General features: G+C 49.1%; 1 pseudogene; it reads right to left on the bottom strand.

Moving 5' to 3' along the window:
• Positions 1–940: 940 nt before the first annotated feature.
• LOC111721636 lies at positions 941–9,138 on the bottom strand (annotated as a pseudogene).
• Between the last annotated feature and the right edge of the window lie 623 nt (positions 9,139–9,761).

Below are 9,761 nucleotides of genomic sequence, written 5' to 3' on the forward strand. Positions count from 1 at the left end.
CCCGCGAGGAGAAGGAAGGGGGGTGGGGGAGGAGGAGGAGCCCCTTCTTGAGCACAGACTGACGGACACATTTCCCTCTCTCCCTTCCTGGGCCTGGAGGAACCCGGAGACCCTTCAGCCCGGGCACTGGATAATGGAGCCATGGCCCAGAACGGGAAGGGGGAGGGCAATGGGGTGATCGGCGAGATGGGGGACCCGCCCGTCTCCCTGAGTCTCCGTGTGCCCCGGGCCGCAGGAGGAGGGAAAAGACAAAAAGGAGAAAATATACCAGAGGGATCTTGGGAGATTTGGGGAAAACAGTCCTTAAGTAAACTAAATCACCGGGATCCCTGAGGAGGGCGAGGTGCACAACCCCCCAGTCCCTTCGGGTTATGATTCTCAAATCCAAGGGGGAGGCCCGGAAGGACAGAAGGAGAGCAGAGTAGGGCCTTCATTGCTAGTCCTAGGGACCCTTTTTGCTTCACCGCGAATGACAACCGTCAGATAAAGCTGGGGGGGGGGGGAGGGGGCCGGGGGGGGGGGTCTCTGGGCCTGGGGCAGGGGGTGGGGGTGGGGGGGAGTTAGGAATTTTGGATGGAAGTCGGAGGGGCAAATTCTGTGGGCAAGAGAACGGGTGGTCTCCGGTGAGGAACAAAAGAGGAAATAGAAGTTCAAGCTTTTGGACACATAGATTTTATTAACTCATGCATGCCAATCGTATAACAAATTGGGACCGGTCCTCCTCGGCTTGGCGCTGTGCCGGGAATACAGGGAGAGACATTTTGATTCATGAAAAGAAACAGTTAACAGGATTTAGACCAGTATACAAGATTAGGCAATCGGATTTCTCATTTGAGTAAAGACAATAACAATTCTTGTCATCAGAACTCAAAAGGGGGACGTTCTAGTCCCTAGACTTTTAATTTCGAATAGCAAAATTTCACTAATCACAATTTAGGGCTTGAATGTTATTGATTTCTTTCTTTTTTTTTTTTTTTTTTTTACGTTTCCCTAGCAATTACATTCTATTTATCCGTTATTTGTAAATTAAGGCAAACTACATCTGGGATTTCAGACATACAGCAGATATTTGCTAGCTGACTCACTCATAAATTGAACCACCCAATACATTTTTGTGATTTTTAGGTGATGGCCAAATTTTGTCAAATGGAAACTCACTATTATAGTGACTTTGCGAATTCTCTTTCCCCCACCCCTGTAAGGAGTGAGAGAGGAGATCCTATTTTCTTGGTTCTTACGTTCTCAGACTTCATTAGGTTTTTCAACATATGGTCACTAGGAATGATAATCAAATCAAATCAAATTATGATCCAGTGTGAATACAAAGTCTCAAGGGGTCTCACATGAGGATCTCTTAAAGGGTTTGTACAACTTTCCCCCCAAACAGTAAATTGTTTTTATTATGAGTCTTAAAATTATCACCATTTATTTAAGACAAAATATACACCATTAAATATTTAACAGTTTTCAAATATCTATTTTGTTTATCACATTCTTTTAACAGCATCCAGATTAAAAGAGAAGTTATTTATCTAACAGCATTTCTGATACAATGGTTTCTCACGGCATTTCACAATATAAGAAAAAGTTTTGGAAACACAATGATAACATACACAATACCATGTATTTAAAACATGAAATAAAACTTATTACCAGTCAGATGACATCGATTCAGCCGAATGCTTTTCTGAATTATCCCACATTAAAAAAATCATTCATTTTATCATCTTTTGGCATTTTATACTAATCACATCTAAAGTCTGGTATAGGGTTATCACAAGATACAATCAAAGAAGCAATAAAAATAGTCAACATTTATATAGTGCTTACCATATGCCAGTCACCGTGCCAAGCACTTCATAATCATCATATCATTTGATCTTTACAACTACCCTGGAGTTGGGTACCATCATTATTTTCCTTTTGACTGATCCAGAAAGTAAGGTAAACAGAGATCATTTTCTTAAGATCATACAGCTAAAAAATTTCTGAGACTGGAGTGTAACTCAGGTTTCCCCCGATCCATGCATTTTCCCAGCATTTTGTTTTTTTGTTTTTTGTTTTTGTGTTTTTTTTTTTTTTCTTTGCATTTGAAGCCACAATGAATAGAGCACATTTCACTACATCAAAATTTAGTTACAGGACAAATCTCAACCAAATCAAATCTGGATTTACAACCACAAAATCAAAATCTCAATTTTCCAGGGCTATTAGGCACCCGTGCCTTAAAATTGAGAGCCCAGAATTAACAATTAGCTCATTTGCAGAAGTTCAAGGGAGCACTTTCCCCTTTCCTTAGAGTTGCAAGTAACAGCCTCACATTCCCATCCCCTTGCTTTGGAGCTCACAAGATTCTAAAGACTGGGGAATAATACTTCCCACATAGAATGGTCTTTCAGGGCCAGAGTATTGTTATTTCTTAACCCTATCCCAAATTATCTAAATAACTGATCGTTATTTCATAGAATTACTCCTTTTCAATTTAGCATGGAATTTTACAGAACTCCAATGAATTGTAATAGTTACCTTTTGGGGTTTCTAAGAACTTACAAATGTAGATTTCCTTCTTAATTTTCTTTGGTGAGGTGGGGAGCAGTTCTTCCTCACAGACCCCTCTTTGGTTCAAATCATCCTTTCCATTCTTTAATTCAATTTTACTCATTTTTAAGTTGCTTCTTGATTTAAACCCATTTTCCCCTCTTTTCACGATCAAGAAAGTTAATAAGAGATAGATGCCAAATTCCAGAGAAATTTAAAATGTGAACTGCACACTTTTTTCCCCCCTTCCCTTTAGGATTACTTTCAAGTTTCTTCAGTACACCGAAACAATGGTTCTATCAAACTTTAGACAAAAGGGATTTAAGTGCTTTTTACCCCTGAAAACTTTGTTCTTATTTTTTCTTAAAAGAACTTTTACAGAGTGGTACTTCAAAACTCACTAAGATATTTCGGCATATATATATATTAAGTTTCTGCTGAGCGTCTTATCCAATAGGACGAAGAGAAGAGGGTCCATTCCTGGAATTATCCAAAGTCTCAGGAGTTCTCCTCTGCAATCTTAAAATGATCATATCTTCAAACTCCTTAATGATAATCTCCAAACCTCCAAAATCTACTAAGATGTTTTTAGCAGTTACCATAATTTGGAATCTCTCATTCATTTATAATACCACAAATTCTTAGAAACCAGGAAAAAGTTTTCTTTTCTTTGATTATCTGACTTTATTTCTGTAATCCCAATGCAGCCAGGACTGAAATGACACAGAGAAAGTATCTTGCAGATGTTGTTGGTTGTTCTTTTGAAAACCTAATCTTCATCGGAAAGTCAAAAGTGGGAGTTAGTCTTGTTACTGGGACAGAGACTTTAGCCTCAGATTATAGAAAGCTAGGAGAACTGCTTCAAATATGAAACTTCATTAATCTTCCTTCCCCAGGATACCAAACTCTTTGGCTGCAGCTTTTTGGCAGTCCTTCTGGCTGGCTGCATTTTCCCCTTAGAAATCTTTCAAAATAGCAGAATTTACAAACGACTCTAAATATTACACAAGACAAAGATTTTTTTTTTTTTCATTTTGTAAGGAAACAAAAACATAGAACAATAAAACAATTACATACTTGTTCGCTTCCTTACCTCCTCCTGAAAGTCTAATCTCAAAGCCATAGTTTGCTAGCCAACATAGCCAACTCATTCGCCATAGTTAAAAGTCCCTTCTTCGGGTCAAATTTGAGACCCATTTGAATTTTCAAATATTTTAACCTATTTTGAGAACTCATTTCACCCTCCCTGATCCTGTAGGGGTAGCTGGACCTGTATCCAAGTCAATAAGAGTTTTTCTTGGGGGGGGGGTCGAAGTTTAACACAGCTATCTTGCCACGGAGGAATCCTTTGGTAGTTTATTATTACCCAAATCCACTGTTCCATTAAAGAGAACATCTCTTCAGTATTTTATTCTTACTGGAGCCCATTGTTCCCTTAAAGTGACTATCTTTAGTAGGTGGGGGGGGGGCAAAGTTTAGCTTGGAAGAATCTGAAAATTATGGAGGGAGCCCTACCTCTGGGGACAGTTTTCTAAAAAAGCTTAGATCGCCATCCCCGAGGTCAGAGTCCCTTCTTGATTTGGCTGGTTTTGAAAAAAAAAATTTTTTTGTGATGGGTAAAAGATGAAATGACCGAGGAAACAAAGCTTCAACCTTCTGAGCATATTGAGTTCTTAACTAATGCAATGTTAAATGGATAAAAATCAGAACCAGGAGTCCTCAGTTTGGAACTGAATCCTGAATAGAGGGGGAGACAGATTTTTATGCATTAAAAGAAAACAATGAACAGGATATAAGTCAGGATAACATTAGGTAATCTGATTTCCAGTTGAACGATTAGGGGCTTTCCAAGTTGGGAGTGAATAGCTACAATTCCCTCAAATCAGAAAAAGAGATGTTCTCCCCACAAGTGGCTGCATTCAAGCAAAGGATTGTGGAAACAGTAACTGATTTCAAATGTTTTCAAATAAAACGTATGAGTTGCTTGAAATGTGTGATTTCGGAAAAAAAAAAACAAAACAAAACCTTGCAGCAATCTTTTGATGTGATTGAGTTTCTGGTGAGCATAACCTATATCCTTGAAAAAGGGATTTCTAAGCAACAGGTAGAAGTGGTCCAGCTTCCCAGGCAGAAAGGGTTAGGTTAAAACAATGCCATAAGATTTTTTCACAATTCCCATAACAGTTTTCTCCCAAGTCAGAAATGGGACCAGACTCGTAACTGAATAGAAGGGCTTGCTTCAGAATTCAGTCTCAAGATGGAGTCGGTGAAGTTCACTCAATTCCCACAATTCCAGGTCTTCACATTGAAGGTCTTTGAGTTAACGTGTTAAGGCTAGAGAGGGGATTCTCATTTAGGTTGGAACAATGGCCTTGGCATTCTTTTCCAACAATGAGATTCTGTGATCGTGGAGCGGGGGCAGAGCAGAGGAAACGAAAGCCCCTTGCTGAAGTCATTGGCCTCAACACCTCCCTAAACTGCAATACCTAGTTTAGCCATAAGGTGTCAACGAAACGCCACATTATGCTTCCCCGCAGCAAGTGATGGGCCACCAAGTATTTCGGAAGGCCCGGGTATATGTCAGGCCTCTTCCTCCCTGGGGGAGGCAAAGACAAAAAAAAACCAAACAAAAACCCCGGCCTGTTCTCGGGGAGCATACTCCTAGCGCGAGAGATAGCATGCATTTAGGTATCAGCATCAGCCAGGCAGTCAATAAACGTTAACTGCTGACCACGTACCAGGCACTGGGCCTTGTGCTGGGAATATACAAAGAGGCAAAAGCCAGTTTCTGTCTTCAAGGAGTTCACAATCTAGTGGAGGAGTCAAGTCAACAAGTATATACAAACAAGCTACATTCAGGATAAATAGGACATAATTAATAGAGGCAAGGTTTAGAATTAAGAGATTTTGGGAAAGTCTTCCCATAAAAGGTGGGATATAAACTTGGAACTGAATGAAGCCAGGAGCCAGAGATGAGAGGGGAGAGCTTTTCACGCAGTGGGGAGAGCCAGAAAAAATGCCAGACCTGAGAGATGGAGTGTCTTGTTCCTGGAAAAGCAACAACGAAGGCAGGATCACTGGATCAGAGTACACAGGAGGGAATAAGCTGCAAAGAAGACTGGAAAGAAACAGAGCCGGGGTTAGTGGGGAAGTATGTTGAATGCCCAACAGAATTCTGGATTCAATTCTGGAGGTGATGGGGCAACACTGGAGTTGAGTGAGTAAGCCACTTAATGACACGGTCGAACCTGCATTTTAGGAAAACTCTCTGGTGGCTGAAAGGAGGACTGATTGGAATAGGGAGGGAGAAAGCAGCCTGGGCAACAGGCTAAGTGGAAGGGACGGAGACTCCTGAGAGTGACCCAGAAAGGAGGTCCCACCTCAGTGGAGTCTCTAGGAAAGGGGCCCCAAGTCACGGGCCTGACCACAGGGGTTCCTACCCAGAGCCAAGTGCCTGTTTCTTAGAACTGCACAACTGGCTCTGGATGCCAGAGTTGGATTACTAGGGTTTAGTATCATGACCACAAGAAGGTCAGTTCTTCTCTGAGATTATTTCTTCATCTATATGATGGGAAACAGATCATTCCTGCTCTGCCTCCCTCCCAAGGCTGCTGGGAGGTAAGAGCAAGCCATGTCCATTAAGTTGTGAGGCAGAGGAGAGAATATAGTGCTCAGATATTGAAGGGAAGAACGGAGGCTCTGCTGGCTTCCCAGTTTAGGGACTGGCCTCCATCTCAGGCAATGGGGAGCAGGGCCTAGGGATGGAAGTCCATCATCCCTGTTCTTCCTTCCTCAGTGTTTTCCCACTCCCCTAACCCTAAATGTGTGTCCCCCTCCCTCCCCTGGTGCTCCACACCTCTAGTCCCCTTGAATGGACTGCCCAAACACCCAGAGGATGTGCTAGGGGGTGATAGGAGTCAAAAAAGGAGGGAGGGGGAGAGAAAAGACATGAAATCATCACCTGACAATAACAACCTGGTTTCCGGTGGAGATCCAAGACCCTTGTAAGAAGGCCAGAGGCAGTGAGTGGTGCCCTTGCAGACAGGCCCAGACTCTTCGAGGAGGAAGGGCGGCTCGGCTGAGGCACCCGAAGCCCTTGAGGGGAGTCAGCTTGTTACCCTCCTCTCCCTCCAAGGGTCCGGCCCTCCCCACAAGGGGTGGCGAGTAAGGGTCCTGCCTCATGCCAAGAACCAACACTTCCAGTGACGACGACGGGGAACCTAGGTTTTGGTTCAAGACTGTGCCCTCCTCAACTCCGGCCCCTTTAGGGCTGAGCCTCCCGAGTTTTCCTGCCCCCTCTCCCCCCCCAAACTTCCCATTTCCAAAGGAAATCTTCACTCGGCTTACCATAACTCCATTTAGGTCTCAAGTCTGAAATTTAAGTGCTGGTGAAAGATGCAGTGTTTACCACCAGAACCTCTGCTTCTCCCCCAGAAAGGACTTGGAAAAGGCCTGTGGTCCGCTCCAGTCCTGGCTTCTCGGCTCACAGCAGCCAGCCACAAAGAGGTGAACTCAAATCTGGGCTGCTGAAAAGCTCAGAAGGCAGCTCTGAACAAGGGGCGGGGGTGGGGCGGGCCGCTCCTCCGAGTGGCCGGCGGAAGGAAGAGAGGAGCCACAGGTCTACCGAGGAGTGGAAAAAGAGGGCTGCAAACCCCAGATCTGGTGCCTCTGACCGCCAGGGCGAGGCCTAAGTCGGCCCAGGGAGGCAGCGCACCAGAGCCAGCGGGACAACGGGAGGCCGGCCGTTCGCCAGGACGCGGCCACCGCTAGGAGCCGCGCTTTCTCGCCGGGCGGAAGGGATGGTGACGGGGTTCTGGGTGATGAAAGCCGAAGATGAAGCAACAGGTGTGGTGGTGGTGGTGGTGGTGGTGGTGGTGGTGGGGGCCTCTGCGGGGGAACGGCGGAGGGGGGAGCTCCGAAGAAGGGTCCCTCTGTGCAGCGCACTCCTCCAGTGGAGATGATGGGGTCCACACCGTGGCCGATGTGGATCCGGCGGAAGGATAGCAGGACAGGTTGGCGTCTCCCCTTTTGCTGAGATGGTGATGATGGATGCTGGGCAAAGGTCGTGGAGGGGGGCGGGGGGGGGGGAAGGGGTTTCTTGAGGCGGCTACCTCTTCTCCAGCTTCTGCATCTGCAGGCTGAGCGAGGTGAAGCTGGCCAGGAGATCCGTCACCTCGTCCACCTGCTCTTTGGTGCTCGTCATCTGGAGGCGGTTGCAGAGATCGTCCAGCCGGACGCGCTGCTCGTGCTGCCCCAGGCGCTCCAGGTACTCCTTGAGCATCTGAATGATCTGCTTCACCTCCAGGCGGACGGCTTCCAGGCACTGCGGCTGGCTCCCCTGCAGAATGGTCAGCTTGTTCTTGGCGAGGTGCAGGGGGGTCCTGCCGGCGCGGTCCAGGACGTCCACCCGGGCCCCTCTCCGGAGCAGCGTGGTGATGACCGGGACCTGGTTGGTGCAGGCGGCTAGGTGCAGCGCGGTGTTGCCCAGCCCGTCCCTCTGGTCGGGATCGGCGCCGTGGCTCAGGAGCAGCTGCACCATCTGGTCGTTGCCGTTGCAAGCGGCGTAGTGCAGGGCGCTGCGGCCTTTATCGTCGGTCGACATCGGATCCACTCCATCCTCCAGCAGCTGCTTCACCGTCTCCAAGTCGTTGGCGTTGGCGGCTTCCCTCAGTTTCTTCAGGGAGTGCACGTCGCGGCCCGTGGGCCCCAGGCGGCGGTGCGGGCGGTTGGCCAGTCGCAGGCGCCCGGGCCTCAGTTTACCTTTCCGCAATTCGCTGGGGCTGGGGTCGTGCTGCCACAGGTCGTGCAGAAGGCGCAGCGGCGGCGGCGGCACCGGCAGGGGCTCCGGGTTCGGGGGGGTCGAGCCCAGGCCGCCCAGCACGGCGGCGAACTCGCCGAACGAGAAGCTGTTGTCGGTCTTGGGGGGGCCGCCCGCGGCCCCGGCTTCCCAAGGCTTGGGCACGGGTGGGGGGGCGGCCTTGCCTTTGCTCGGAGCTGCCATAGCAACCTCGTCGTCGCCGCCGCAGAGCTCGGCCGCCGCCTCCGCCGCAGCCGCCTCGGGCGCCTCTGCCGCCTCGGGCGCCTCTGCCGCCGCAGCCGCTTCTGCCACCTCTGCCGCCTCCGCCTCTGGTGCCGCCGCCGCCGTCGTCGCCGCCGTTGTCACTGCCGACCTAGCCCTCCGCAGCCGCCGACCTGGGCTGCAGCCGCCCCGGGGACCGTCAGAGCCGACGTCACCTCTGCCAGGCGCTGGCAGACTGGGCAACGACAGCATTGACGTCACTACAGGCTTTGCGGCCACCCCCTGCCAGGGCGGGGGCGGGAGCGGGGGCGGGGAGAGGCTCCCCGGGAGGGGGGTGGGGGTGGGGGGGGCTCTGGGGACCGGGGGACGGTGGCTAGCCCACCCCTCCCCCCCTGGGAGGAAGGGACTGGGGGGGGGGCGAGGGTCCGAACCACAAATGCGTGATCTGGAATCGGAGCGAACGCCCCCCCCTCCCCCCTCCCCCCCCCCCCCCCGCGAGAACGAAGGGTTGGGCGATTTTCTCCACCCAGCTCCTTCGGGCCGTTGTCGGAGCTGGCTTGGTGGGGATGGCGAAGGTGGGGAAGGAGGGGAGAGAGGAAGAGAGGAAGGCGGGAAGGGTGGCACTGATCCCGAGGTGGAGGCTCGGCAGGGCGTAATTGATGAAACGATAATGGGATGGGGAGGCAAGACAGAGAGACAGTGAGGAGTTCATTGCTTCGCTACAGAGTCAAGAGGGACAAAAGGGGAGGGAGCGGTTAGTGCGAGGGAGCCGTCCTGGGGTGGAACCGAGGGGTCAAGGGACTGCGGGTCAAGGTGAAGACAAAGAGTGGGGTTTTGTAAGGGCAGGTACGGAGAGGGGCGCTGAGCCAGGAAATGCTGGTGGGATAAAGGGATTTCGAAATTCTGGACCGTGTAAGTGGCATGCTCAAAGGGATGGCCAGTGAGTCAACAAAGAGGGGCACAACCTTTGCCTGCGAAAACAGGTGCCTGTGTGTGTGCCTTTGCTCACTGAAATTTCCCTACATATGGGAAAGGACCCCAGTGATGTGATCACCTACAAAGTACAGGTGTGGAATACTGAATGTACTAATAAAAGAATTCCAGATTAAGCATTTTCATTACACACTCACACACACACTCACACACACACACACACACACACACACATTTTGCTTTTATGTGGCAATCAGCAATCACAATTTCA

The sequence above is a fragment of the Sarcophilus harrisii genome, chromosome X, assembly GCF_902635505.1.
Source record: "Sarcophilus harrisii chromosome X, mSarHar1.11, whole genome shotgun sequence".
In the NCBI taxonomy this organism is placed as follows: domain Eukaryota; kingdom Metazoa; phylum Chordata; class Mammalia; order Dasyuromorphia; family Dasyuridae; genus Sarcophilus; species Sarcophilus harrisii.